Source organism: Thunnus maccoyii, chromosome 16 (genome assembly GCF_910596095.1).
Source record: "Thunnus maccoyii chromosome 16, fThuMac1.1, whole genome shotgun sequence".
NCBI lineage: Eukaryota > Metazoa > Chordata > Actinopteri > Scombriformes > Scombridae > Thunnus > Thunnus maccoyii.
This window is the reverse complement of record NC_056548.1, coordinates 5870816-5885607: the sequence shown is the minus strand read 5'-3', so window position 1 is coordinate 5885607 and position 14792 is coordinate 5870816. Positions and strand designations below refer to the sequence as shown.

The following is a 14792-nucleotide window of genomic DNA, read 5'->3' as shown; positions in this document are numbered from 1 at the left end:
TACCACATTTGGTTGTCATTATTTGTGCAGCATGTGAAAAGATAATAAATGTAATGGCTTGATTGTTTATTCTGTAAGTGTAAAGAAAAGGCATTTATCATTTTCAAGATTTTATTCAAACAAGTGAGAACAGATTATGCAGAACAAGAAATAAATTAAATCTACTTATTTACTTACGTATTATTGTCCACACACTTCTGGGAATAAAACAAAGGGAAAACAAACAAAGTCTGCTACGTACATGTGTTCATCCACTCAATGTAGATATTGGTATTGCACACTGTAAATTACTGCCTGACACAGTATTATTACAGCTCTCACCCCACTAGGGATGAAGCCTTTGTATTGTGCATGTGGATCTGGGTAACGGCTGTGTATCTTCCAGACACAGCAAGTGGGTATAACAACTCTGTGACCCTGTCCTAGTGCTCCATATTGTCACACAACAAATTGTCTGTACTCTGCATAGCAGAACTGTCTGTTATTTTCTCAAGGGTCTGGAAGATCAGCCAATACTATCGTTCCGGATCCGTCTGGCAAGGCGCAAGACCCCCTCCTGCAAAATATAGCCTTCCATATGTGGCGGCATGAAAACACAGGAGTCATGATGTTGCCCACAGCACTTTCTTTCCACATCTGTGGGCATTTCTCTGCAATTCTGGCAGACACACAAAGTGGGTCGACCTGGAACAGGAGGGCCCGGTGGAGGAGCATCTGCTGATGTAAAGTGGAGAATATCAAAGATCAGGCTTGGGTATCAAAATTAATTAATTGCTACTATAGATACCTGTTCACCTGAAATCCTTTGAGCTTGCAAATCCTCAGCTCGATGTATGTCATCTTGTCCAAGAACATCTGCTCCTTGGCCTGTCACATTCCGACGTCCCCATCCTCTGCCTCCACTTTCTCGAACCCTGCTGGTTGCCCCCCTTCTTGCACAACCACCTCGGCTTCACCCTAACCCTAACCCTAACCCCCTAACCATAACCCTAACCCTAACCCCGGGCCTGTCCTCTCTGACCAGATGATGTGCTGGGCTCTGGATTTTATTCAGAATCAGAGCCAAAAATACTCTCATCATGGAACCTCTAACATGCAAAACAACGTATTATAATATGTTATGAGTCCAATACAAAATTCATGTTCGTCAATGTGTCACTGATGGTAACAGAAAAAAATCACCAGGTAGCTAGATAGGTACTGCAGCTGCTTCATCAGCAAACATTATGGATGATATGCGCTGAACATTCAAAATAAACTTTGGCTGTATAGTATCGCTAGCCTTTTTTTTAGCTTTACATGATATCTAATGTTACCACAGCCAGCTGTCGCTAGCTAGTCAGCAATAAGTTACTGTATCAAACTCAATTTTCGATAAAAATTTCCCAGTACTAACATGCTAGTTTGACAGCTGTGAGTACTAACAATAGCCATGTTCGTTGTTTACGTTCATTATGATAATGTTAGGGATGCAGTTAGCAACAACATCGATGCACTGTGCTCCTCTATTCTACACAGCAGTAGTCAGGCAGTACATGCTCATGTGTTTTGGGGGAACGGCTTTGGAGGGAGGCCTGAAGGGAGTGACTGGGATTTTTTTCGGTCGGATACTTTCAAAATCTAGTTTACTCTTGCTGGTTTTTCCAAAGTTGCATACCCGAGCTTTGATAAATGGACAAAAGAATAAGATGTATTATAAAAAAGGATGCAAAGGGCTAATTCACCTGAAAGGCAAAAATATATAAATGTCTATATGAGGTGATTTCCAGACTGGAAAAATAACTCCCTCGTGCAGTTAGAAAAGGGTTTGATTGATAAATGGTATGTAAATGTATGCAATGTTCATTATTCACCGGGTTAATGATGAAACAAAACAAACAATTGGAGTAATAAGATTATTTTAAAAATCAGTCTCGAAAAATATCTCCCATGAGGTGAATTTCAGAGTCAGCAAACAGCTCCTTGTTGCGGTTACAACACTCTGTGAATGATACTGTATGCAAATATATGCAAGGTTCATTATGCGGCTGGTTAACGATGACCAGCGATCGCATTAACATCTCACGTCTCCATCGAGGTAACGTCTGTGTTGAAGGTGAAAGGTAACGTCTCTGTGGGGAGGGAAGTAAGGGAGAAGGTTATTATATTAGTGTGAGAGAAGTGTTTCACCAATGGTCCCCGCAGGGCAAAGTGATTGAGCTCTGAAGACAGATTGTGTGCAATTACAGTCCATTTGTTCCAGCCTGGCCTCCCCTCCCGTTAGAGAGGACCTGTAATGGAACTGGCTCGCTGGCTTTTGTCTGGCTCCTATTGTCTTTGACTTGCCTCTTTTCTCCTCTCTCTCTGTGTCTTCTTTCCACTTCTCTTTCCATCTGTATCTCTATCTTTCCCCTCCCTCATCTCTCTTTTCTCTCGATATCAGAATCACTTTACCCTCCAAGTTCAATAAACACACTAGATCTTTCATTCCCCTATTCTTTAATTTCTCTCTTTACCTTTTTCCTCTTTATCTCTTTATCTCCCCTTCTCTGGTCCTCCCATTCTTTATTATCCTTCTCGTCCTTTTTCTGCTTCCTTCTCGTTCTTTCTGTCTGTTCCAAGGCAATTATATGCTTCCCAGCTTCCAACTAAAGGCCTCTCCTTTTCGGAAGCAAAAACCCCCCTTCCCCTCCCGTTATCCCACTTGGCCTCCTCCAGAGGACCCAGTGGAGTCTGTCACTAGCAAGATATATCGAGTGGACCTTAATTAGATGAAGCTTGCAACACCAACGAATGCAGAGGGGTCTCACATACAGTGCAGAGGGACATAGAAAAACATATTAATGGCATAATCACTCTACAAATGCAAATGCAGTCAACAATTTCATGTGCCAAATGACCATGTGACCTCTGTCTTTTCTCCACTTTCTGACACCCTCTCCTCTTCTTCTTTATTTTTCTGTCCAGCTGAGGCAATTATATGCTTTGCAGCTCTTTGCTAAAGCTCTTTTCTTTCAGCAGTAACCCTTTCCTCCCTACTTGTCTTTCTTTACCCCCTCCACAGCAGCTCTAATTTCTGCCTTGCTCGGTACCTCCTGGCTCTCTCTGAAGGAGCCTGAAGAGTCTGTCTCTTGGGTGCACCCTTGCAAGATTCAGAGTGGAGCACAATTAGTGGTAGCGGAGTTGTAAACAAATGCAGTGTGACCTCACATACAGTACAAAGGAGAGTGCAAGACCATTGTTCAATATATATCTAAAATATCAATATTCAGTCACTGTGAATGTGCAATATGATATTTGTGTGATATTTCTCCAGCAGTAACATAGACCACCTTATTTATCTATTTGCTTCTCTCTTGGCCCCCTCCAAAGGACCTTAGAGTCCATGTCTTCAGGTCACGCTCGATTGATATCAAGTGGAACCCAATTAGATGAGCCTGGTGACAAAAACAAATGCAGTTGGATTTCATAAAATGCAGGCGCAACATGTTTTATTGATGTGACACTAAAGACATTCTTTTTGTCCATGCATCCACCCATCCATCTTCTGCCTCTCTCTGGCTTTGGATTGCAGATTTAGCAGGCTAAGAAAGGTAGCCAACAAACCCTTCTTCCTAGCCGCTTTCTCCAGCTCTTCCTGGGTTACTGAGATGTTCCCAGAAGGATGGAAAATGTAATCCCCCCCCGAGTGTTCTGGGTCTGTCCCGGGTTCTCCTCCCAGATTGACGTGCCAGAAATTCCTCCAGGAAGCATCCCGGTCAGATGTCTGAAACACCTCAACAAGCTCCTTCCTAAGGCCCAGCCACCCTTTCAAGGAAACTCATTTCAGTTTCTTGTATCAACAATCTCATTCTTTGGTCACCGTCAAGCGTCGTGACCGTAGGTGAGGGCCAGAATGTAGATTGACTGGTACATTGAGAGCTTTAAGAACCATGATACCTGAGTCCCTTGACTTTGAGGCTATCACATAGTTGATAGAAATGCTTGAAATGCTTCTGTATCTCTGGTGAATCATGGCATTTTTTTTACACATACAATGTGTGGAATTTTTGCCAGTTGCCCTTTTTATTCTTTACTCTGCTGAGTGAGCCTTATAGTGGCTCACTCAAGTAGTGTATACTGTACATAAGTGTATATGTTGATGTTGACTTTACAGAAGAAGAGTAAGGATGATCCAAATGATCTTGTATAACTTAATCAACAGCGAGTGATTTTTCCAGCTCAGCCAGGTGTAACAAATGTTCTGCGATATCCAGCCAGTCAGGGTTTTTTTTAAAATCTACAAATTTAAAATATGCATCAAACCAGGTGGATGGAAGCACACTTTAGAGAACAAGTACATTTTTATGTTTTCATATAGGAACAGCCTTCCTTCCTCATCTTTATAGAAACCTCCTGCTGCACTCCTCCACTTCCCTCTGCATACCTCTTAGGCTTCTCCAAAGAACCTTACAAAGTCCATGTCTTCGGTTCACGCTTGCAAAATATTGAGTGGAACCTAATTAGATGAACCGAGTGACATAAATGAATGCAGCGAGAGCCCACACGCTGCAAAGAGGGCGAGTGCAAGACCTGTGATAAACATAGCGCTCTATAAATATCAACATAAAGCCGCTGTTCATGTTCATCGTGATATTATTAGTGTTTTAATGCTTTTTTGGAAGCTCCTCTTGCTCTTTGTCACACTCTTTCTCCTTCTGTCTGACAGCAGCAATTATGTCCTTTCCAAGCTCCCTGCTAAAGCCCCTTCCTCTCATCAGCAACATCACATTTCCCTCTTTCCTCCTCCTTGGTGAGCCCCACTTCTCTCCTCGTTCAGTACTTCTTGCTCGCTCCGAAGGACCCCATGGAGTGTGTCTCTTGGGTGTTCTACTGAGTGGAGCACAATTACATGAACTTTCCACAGGCTTAGTGGATGTCACAGATCACGCTGCTTCTTCAGTTTTAGGAGGACAGGCTCTGTCAGAGCGATGCCATCCAAGAAAATTAGCTTCACTTTTCATGTGACTACTTTGACGGTGTGTTGTAACAGAAGCATCGGGATCATGTGATTGTCTGAACACGGTGGCGAAACAGAGGAGCAAGGGGAAAAATGTAACCTGTCAGAAATTAACTGTTGCGGATAAACTGCCACTCCCACACTGCACACACGCTTCCCTGACACTTATATTTCCGGCCATACATTTTAAAATTGACAACTTCATCCATCACATCAGATACAATCCCGAGAACAGCCTGGCAGTTTTGGTATTAACAACCTTCCACTGTTGTCCTTTATGCACCAATGTGAAGACCTTCACACAAACACAACTAACCGTTATTAATGTTCTTTTGTTCCCATCACACCTTTTTTCATTTTGAACAGAAGGGATGGGGACATTGTAGGATTGTTGGGCCGATTGTAGTGCTGATTTTTGCATCACAACTGATTGGACCGACTCTGTGTTCTGATTAAGTTATTGCCTGTCTTTCTCATTAGGGCTACATCTAATGAATATTTTCATTAGCAATTAATCGATTTATAGTCACACTAGGGGCTCTGTCAGGCTATACTGTCAGGCACAGCAGTGCTTTGAGCTAAATGCTAACCAAGCTAATACACTCACAATTACAATGTTTTTTTCAACTTTGAGAACACACACAGAGCTATCTAGATCAAAAATGTTTGGCGAATAAAGCATGGTGTACTGGAGTGTTTTAATTTTGATGGACTCCAAGAGACAATGCTAACAGGCTGATTTTTATAGGCAGATATAATGTCAACCATATTAACCAACTTAGTTTAGTATGTTAGCATGCTAACGTTTTCTAAAACAATTCACCTTGAAGGGAACATGAATGTCTGCACCACATTTCATGACAATCCATCCAATTGTTGCAGAGACATCTCGCTCAAAACCCTGCATGTCAACCTCAGGGTGGTGCTAGAGGAAAAGTCAGGGGGTCACCAAAGTCATGAGGATGGGAATCATCCTAATTTTGTGCCAATCCATCTATTAGATGTCAAAATACTTCTCTGGATAATTGAAAACTCAGTGGATTACCAAATCCTGTAGACTTCACTGTCTGCAAACTATGTAGCAATAAGATATTTCAATCTGGCTAAAGTGGTCGACCAACTGACCGAGCAACTGACTGACATAGCCATTCCTAGAGCCACACCACCAGCTAAAAAATGCCCAAAGTTGCTTGCTGAGTATTATTTTACTGCAGTGCAGAACCAAAGCTCAGCTAAAGTTCACCAAAGTTCTCTTACCTCCAGCATTTTTTGCAGTTTGTCACTGCACAGATCTCTCCTCTGAACATTTCATCCTAATTTATCCTTTCCCCTCCATTTCTTTGCCATTTTGTGCACATTGCAGAATAAAGTAGCGCCTCATGTCTAGCAACATGACTCTAATCATGTGCTGTCCTCTGTATTTACGTGCTCCTTCCTGAATGTACGGATAGAAAAAATGTATAATTTGTTATTTGTTGGGTCTTAAGTATTTGTAGGTTTCAAAAACCTAAAGGCCTGTTTCCATCTTAACTGTCTTTCTGGTACTCTTTATTCCTATTTTTTCTTCTTTCTTTCTGGGGCCTCCACATACATACATACACATACTGCGCTTCCACCACAGTCTATTTTTTCTCTATAAACACCTGCTCTCTGATTTTCCAATTTCTCTGTCCTCCTCCTTCCTTAATTATGCATTGTCTAATATAACACTCTCCCCAATCTCCATTTCTTTCTCTTCCCTCTCATTCTCAACATTTCTAGAATTGGCTCTCTCAGTCAATTAGTTAAAATAATAATCTGTAACATTTTCACATAAGTGTTTATTTTCCCCTCTATCACAAACTGAATTAACACAGTTCATGAAACGCTTCAAATTTGCTTTTGTAGACCCTTGGTTAGAAAAATCTTGTGTGCACAAGTCCTTTGAAACTGGGGCAGAAATCAACTGTAAAGAGAAAAAGGTAGTATGTAAGTATTTTCAAAGTTGTAGTGTAGCATGGTTTGAGGTTGAAATACAACAGCTGATGCATAACGTCTAATTTAGTGGACATGTGATTAATTTCCTTTTTACATAAAATGAGTATTTGAAAAATATACTCTTTAGATATTACTTGATGTTATAAAATGTTATTTACCTACATGGGTCTTACTCTGTAGAAGGACTGGACAGATATTCCTGTAGTTCTCTGCGTCTATGATCAATTGTCTGCAATCTTGATTGTCATTGTTTTTGGTTCCACTTACAATTGCTTGGCACTAGTTGGGTTCCTATGGGGTAGTGTCCACTGTAGTAGCTGTTATGCATATTTACCAATGAAACCCATGCATATATAAGAAATGGATTTTGAGTAGCTGTCCGCTGTAGTGACCTCTAAAGCAATTTATATTTTGACATGATAATGGCATAAGAGGAAAGTTCTGGGGATTGCCAAATTTATTGAAATTCATGCTGTGGGCAATTTGGATGTCTGTACCAAATTTCATAGCAGTCCATCCAATACTAGTCCAGACATTTCAATCTGAGCTGAAAAAGTCTGCATTCAATTTTTTGCAAATCTGTCCTGTAGGTGCTGAGATACACTACGATGCTAGATGAGAAGTCAGGGCATCATAATAATAATACTAACTTTATTTATATATCATCTTTCAAAACTACCATTACAAAGAGCTTCAAAAGCAAGGACAAATAAAAGAAAGCAGGAAAACAATCATATACAACATCATAGTTAACAAATAAAATAACAAATAAAACAGTTTAAAAGTAAAGATAAAGTAATGGATAACAGTAACACGTAAAAGTAACAGATAAAATAAGTACGTAGGATGACCAGATGAGAATGGGTGAAATTCGGGACCAGGGTGGGCATGGACAGTGGGTGTGGCCTCCAGTACATTACATTCAGTGTCAATAAACAGTAAAACACATGAAAGTCAAAACTCAATGCTAAAATGTATTATTTTTGTTCATGAAGTCAACCGTCTGTCATTAGGAAAAAGAAACACAATGACTGTGTTGTATGTAACAGCGTGTAAATCATTATCCGTTACATAAAATTAATTTTATTCTATTCATGTCATCAGTGTGGTGCCTTTCACATTTGTCTGCATGACGCACATGTTAGATCAATCCTTCTCCGTGGCTGCCTGCAGCTACACTTAACCTGTCCTCGTGACTGCAACTCCTGTTTCATTTTAAAAAAAGAATGAATTCAGAGCAGGATTACAAGAAATATATATTTAAAAAATAACTACATATTGTTTCTAGAGTAGCAATAGAAATGTTTACCTCAGACAGTCACTATATATGTTCAATAATACCTCACTGAAAACAAATCTAGTATTCCTGTGTTCAGTTGACTCACAATGTTTATACCTAGTCCAGTTAAATTTTACAACAGTCATTCACATTTTCATGTTGAAACAGCTGAACCAATGACTCACGGGAGCCTTAATTTAAAATGTCAAAAGGATTAAATGTATAGAATAATTTAGAGTAACATCAGACTAACTAATAGTTCTTTATTAATATTATGAAGATCGGATCCTGTGTTTACGTGACGCATGAACCATTACGCACAGGTGACAGGTATGTTACAGTCATTTTAAACGCCTTTTCAGCAGCTAAGATTTTCATTAAGCTGTAGGAGCTTACAAATATATATTTTTAGATATTTTATCACCGATTCCTCCTACAGTGGCAGCTGCAATCTCCATCATCTGCTTTAAAACAGGTCAATGACATCAACAATACATTATTTATGATCATTTAATCAGTGCACAAGTGAAGATACGTGAAAACACATCAGCAATACTCTTAAATAGTTTACAAAAACGAACAGGACATTTTTTAATAACTAAAAGCAGGAATTATAGCCTACATAATAGCCTACACATAGTCTTGTACATTTTATTCTGATGATAGCAGCAGCTTGTTGCACATATCTCCATTATGTATTAATCATTCATGACAATTTGGCAGTGCACTAAAGACACAATACACACAGCATAAAGACAGCTCTCGTTTTACCTTGGTCATATAATCTATTACTATTATCTTAACGGTTAATTTTTGGGACAAACAGGACAGGATTCAGGATTCAGGACAACTGCTTGTAATTCGGGGCTGTCCTGAATTTTTCTAGACGTCTGGTCACCCTATAAGTACAGATAAAATATCAAGAAAAAGCCATATGGTAAAAGTAGGTCTGGACAGACGATTTAAAAGAAGGCAGTGAATTTTCTAGTTCCTCAGATAAGCTATTCCAAAGTGTGCCCTTAAAGCAAAAGCTCTCGGTCTTTAGCCTTGACCGGGGAATAGTTAACAGGGTCTTATCAGAGGAGCTCAAGATACTGGCTGGTGAATAATGATTTAGAAGCTCAGCCAGATAGCTCAGTGCCATACCATGCAGGGCCTTAAAAGTCAAGAGTAAAATTTTAAGATCAATTTTAAAATGGACAGGCAGCCAGTGAAGGGAAGCTAAAATAGGTGAGATATGATCATGCTTTTGTGATTTGGTTTGGCGTCTTTGCATTTTGGAAACCCCGAAGCCATGCAATCATGTTTTGGCCAAGGCATGTAAACACTGCATTACAATAATCCAGATAAATTGATAAAGGTCTGAATAACTCTTTGAGGATCATTAAAAGTAATAAAATATCTAATTCTAGAGATATTTCTTAAGTAGAAAAAACATGACTGAGCTAGCCTTTTAACATGGGTCTAGAATAACTCCAAGCTTCTTAGCAGTGGGTACCACAAGCTGAGCTAGAGAGCCAGGAGCAGGCAGAACTTGGCCATAGGTGGGCTCAGGGCCTATAATGAGGATTTCCGTTTTGGAGGAGGTTAGCTGAAGAAAATCATCCAATCTGCAGCTAAGCAATTATGCAGGGAAGATAACTTAGTTGAAATGAAGTATAGTGAGTAGAGTACAGAGTAAATAAAGAGAAAATAAAATTGGTCCTAGAATAGAGCCCTGAGGTTCCCCATACATAGACAATGCTTGAGAGGAAGTGAAGTCATCAACAGACTAGGGATGTGCAGAGGAAGCAGTATTTGTATTTATATCTGTATTTGTTGAGGGAGCAAAATTATTTGTATTTGTATTTGCATTTGAATAAAAGTGGAAAGAGGCGTTTGTTTTTATTACACTTTTAATTTTAGAAAAAGTGTTACAATAGCTGTTTATGAATAAACTACCTTACGAAGGAGGTCCCCACACCGGGTCTTGAACTGGAGTCTCCCAGATCATAAACCACTACGCTGACTACTGAGCTAAAGCTTTACTCATTGTCTCATAGCTGACAGACCTCTACCTATTTATACACCCATAACACGGAGACAGCACACTGTGTAACATGTGGGGAAGAACTTTAAAGGAGATTCTTGCTTTGCACTTTTCATTTATTGCCTAATTTTTTACAACTGATCTTTGTGGAAAGGAGAAGGGGAACAACAGGTCATGGAGAGTCCCTTGGGTGCACTTCGCGTGTCAGTAGCTCAGCTTTATCTCTTGGGAACACCCCCAACTCCAGGAGTGATGTCCAAATAAGGAAATGTGCGTCATGTAGCAGGTGGATGTGACTCCCCCTCGTTGAGGCCTGCTGATAGATGGAACAGCAGAGCAGAGGAGAGAGACTAAGATAGCGATGTAACTGACCTGCATGCTGGTATTTGACATGTTTTTTTTCTTCCCAAAAACAAATAATTGTCAAAATATTTGTATGAGACAAATATTTACTTAAAAGTTTCAGTTAATTCTTGGATAGCAGTTTCCTTAAAAACACATAAAATATCCAGCTGAAGACAAGCTAAGTCAGATACAGAAGTAGGGGGGGGTGAATCTTCGATTGAATGTCCTCAATCTTGTCTACAAAAAAGGTTAACTTTTCACAGTCGGCATTTGAAGTAATAGGGACACCAGGAGAACCAGGGTGGACTAAACGATCAATGGTCTTAAATAAAAAACTAGGCTTTTGCTGGTTGGAGGTGATGAGCTCTGAGAGTATTTTGCTCTTGCATTTTTAATTTCACTGTTATAAGATTGTAATAAAAATTTCATATGCTCACAGTGTACTCAGAGCTTTGATTTCTTCCACTCTCTTCAGCCTTCCTACACTCCCTTTTCCAGCCAAGGATTCTCTCGGTAATCCAAGGTGATACAATAGATGATTTGGATTTTAGTGGAGCAACATTGTCTAAAGTAGTTGTGCACATATCATTGAAGAAGTTCACTAAATCATTAGTGTTTGAAAACAAATCTTATTAACCAGACTTCACAAATAATAAGGAAAATCTTGAAGCACTAGTGTCATTAAATATGCAAATTTCTCACTTATGAGGATTCCTGTTCACATAAAACACAGAATTAAAAACAAGACATAGATGATCAGTGATAATGTCTCATGAAACTAAGGATGATAAATCTAGACCCAAAGTAAAAACTAACTAAGTCCAATGTGTGGCTACATTTATAAGTAGGGCCTGACATATGTTGAGTAAAATTTAAAGACTCCATAATGTTTAAAAATTCACTACTAAAGCCGTCAGAAATATCATCAACGTGGATGTTAAAGTCACCAGCAATCAAAATGTTGTCATGATAGAGAACAACTGAAGATAAAAACTGACAGTTCAGGAAAAAACAGGGTATTGGATTTTGGAGGACAATAAATAACAACACAAAATGACAAGATCTATGCAATAAGTTTTTTTTTAGGAAAATGGCCTCAAAGCTAGAAAGATCATTGGAAGGTAACAGGTCACATTTAAAAGTTTTTTAAAACAACACCTAGCCTATTACCCCTATTACAATTCCTGGGGGAGCTGATAAAATCATAATCGGGGAGCATAATTCTAAAAACAAGCTGTGTTCACCTGGTTTTGGGGGGGCAGTGGACCAGAGATGACGCACTGCTTCCCGGTGTCCAGCAAACTGTCTACGGGGTGCACGAACGCCTCTTTGAGAATCTCCAACTGTTGATTTTTGATGTCATCGGTGCCGACGTGGACAACAACTGCAGAAGCAGAGTTGTATTGTTGTGTTGTTACATAATCTCCTGGATAGCAGAAAGTTTGGCTACTGCGTACCACTACGTAGAGGCATAGAGGTGCCAACAACAAGCACCAAGGGTTGACGCCATGCCTGAGTGTGCATGCCTGACCACCTGGGGTACTGGACTCGGATGGCAGCAGGTGTGGTCTGCCGCAAGAGCCAACAACTGGCTTGGGAGAGGAGGCCTGGGCAGAAGATGGATGGTTGCCCAGCTGGAGCCTCAGTGGAGAGTCCCCACTGTCAAGAGCTTGGAATTTATTGCTCAGCTGAAGAGTGTCAGATGAGAGCGGTAGGAGGGGTGTTTAGCATGACCCTTGCTACTCTTGACCAGGACCCACAACCCTGAGTTGCAGGGAGTGAAGCAAGCTTGGGACTTGGGTTTAGACCTGAGGATGGGCCACATGTCATCATTCAGACCCAGGACATCGGTTGAAAGGATCGGCTCCCCTCCAGTGGTGACAGAGCTAAACCAAGGAAGAGTGGCATCATTGTGTGCGACAGAGGCTGAGCACTCAGCGGATGGACTAGTGCCTCCGTTGCCGACGCAGGAGGAGCCCAATGCAGAGAGATGTTTGGCTTGGGCAGTGGCAATGGATGAAAACACTAGGATTAGCTCATCCTTGTTTTTAAGATCCCGCTTCGGCTGTCAGAGGTCATCTTGCAACAGTGAGTATGCCAGCTGGCAATGTCAACACACAGCCATGATGATGTTTAGTGGTTTCAGAGGCCTTCTTCCAATAGCAACCAGGCTAAAAACAAACCTAGATAAGCTAGGTGGTGAAGGTGCAGTCTCTCACTTGAAAACAAAATCCTAAATCAAGGCTTCAGGACCTTTGACCTAGTTAAAACATGCAGATAAAAGGACAAGGATCTAAAAAGCGTATCATAAAATTTTGGTTTAAAACTGGATAAAATGTCAATTTATGACAGAGCTTCTGTCAGACATATCCCACGCTGATGCACAGTCTAAAAGGCAGTGGCTGTCATCAAAGACATTAGGTTTCATCCTCTAGGGACCATGACTGTCTGTCCAAACTCTCATGGCATCCCATTCAATAGATAAAGATATTTCAGTTTGGACCAAAGTGGTGTATTGACCAAATGACCTACCAACTGACATGGCCGTCACTAGAGCTTTGCCACTTGCCTGGCTAAGAGTGTCAGAGCCAGTGGAAGTTACCTGTTCTAATACCTTTTATTCTTGTTTTGAGGATGTCACTGAAATGCAGGAAACACAAAATGATTTTCTATTTTTGAAAATTGAACAAGGCAGCAATTGTTTTTATTGTCTGCCTCCTGACATTGTTCTCACAACTTAGACCAACTGAAATGTAAATTTCACTTGTGCTCGAATCACTAGTGCAAAATTTTGACTTCGCAAGTTCAATTTGAGGGCAGCAAAGGTTTTTCGCTCTGGCTTCACTGATAATAATTAACTAGACTGTGAGAAGTGAGAAATGGTATCGGTGAACACCATCCACTTCCATGTTTGTGCTGTAAAGCAATTCTGTCACATTTCCTGTCAAATCTAATCCTTGTGCACACAAGGTAAAGCAGAGACTATTACAGGCTGCTAATTCTTGTCTAATTATACTAACACCAAAAATGAGTGCTGTAATGATTTATTGATGTTAAATTGCTACTTGTAGCACCTTCAATTATGCAGTCAATGTATTTTTTATGGTTTACCATCTTGTTTCTGCAACATAAACAAACGTATACATTTTCTTTCATTGCTCAAAGCATGCTCACTATTTTCCACCCCTCACAGACCCATACTTCATACAGCTGCACTGTCAATATAATCTATAAACACTGAATTACATAAAACACTTACACAAACTGTCCTCTGTCGCTGTCCTCCTTCCCCCACTGATTTCCTGGTGTGTTTTAGAGCAGACTGTGTTCAGGAAAGGAATCTCATCCACCACCGGTATAATCGGTCCGGAACAGGGTCCAGGTGCAGCTAGGCAGGAGACCCCTCCTTCCCCCGGAAACCTGGTGATTACAGGACAATTAGAGTAAACACTAACAGCCGAGCTTCATCCCAAACACAGCCTTTATCAGTCAGCAGCCTGCCTCTCTCTGGGCAACACTGGGCATTTATCTCCATCTAGGCAGACAGACAACCCCTCTGGGCAGCATCCTGCATGGAAATAGCTTCACTGTAAACATGTTCATCTTTAAGAGCTGTTTAATCTGGTGTTGAATTATATTGTCTCATTTTGTTTAAACAATGCAGAAATTGTAAACACTGCTAATTGATGCAAGAGCATTTCACTTGTTTCCACAGCAAGAATATTTTCCTAGAATGTCATGAAAAATGACAATGAAACGACATGAAGTAAGTCATGTCATTGTGAAAATAAAACATCTAGTTTCTGGTGGTGTAGCTGATGTACGTGTGATATTCAGGAACCCTCAGTGTTAGGGGAAAAAAAGCAATTGTGTCCACCTATTTCACTCATGTGAGCAGTGCTTGACATGATTTTTTGGGTAAAAACACATCTATCTTAACAGCAGTGAGCCACTGCTCCATCCAGAGAAAGCTGAACTCTCATCAATAACACTTGCTTACCCCCATCCGACACTATGAAATAAGAAAATATTAGAATAGGAAATAGAGAGGAGAAATGTGTGTAGTCATGTGTGTAGTAGTAAGTACATGTAAATTTCAAAAGTTTACTTTTAATGTTAGTTTCAACAAAGAAACGTGAAAGGAGTCTTTTTTATAACTTTATCAATAAGTGAACCAACAAAAA

General features: G+C 40.2%; 1 long non-coding RNA gene across 1 annotated transcript; it reads right to left on the bottom strand.

Annotated features, from left to right (window-relative positions):
* Positions 1 to 1530: 1530 nt before the first annotated feature.
* LOC121881313 lies at positions 1531 to 14011 on the bottom strand. The gene is made up of 3 exons (XR_006091751.1): positions 13868 to 14011; positions 3312 to 3416; positions 1531 to 2111 (listed from the first exon to the last, which is right to left on the bottom strand). It is a non-coding gene; the product is annotated as an uncharacterized LOC121881313 (long non-coding RNA).
* Positions 14012 to 14792: the final 781 nt, after the last annotated feature.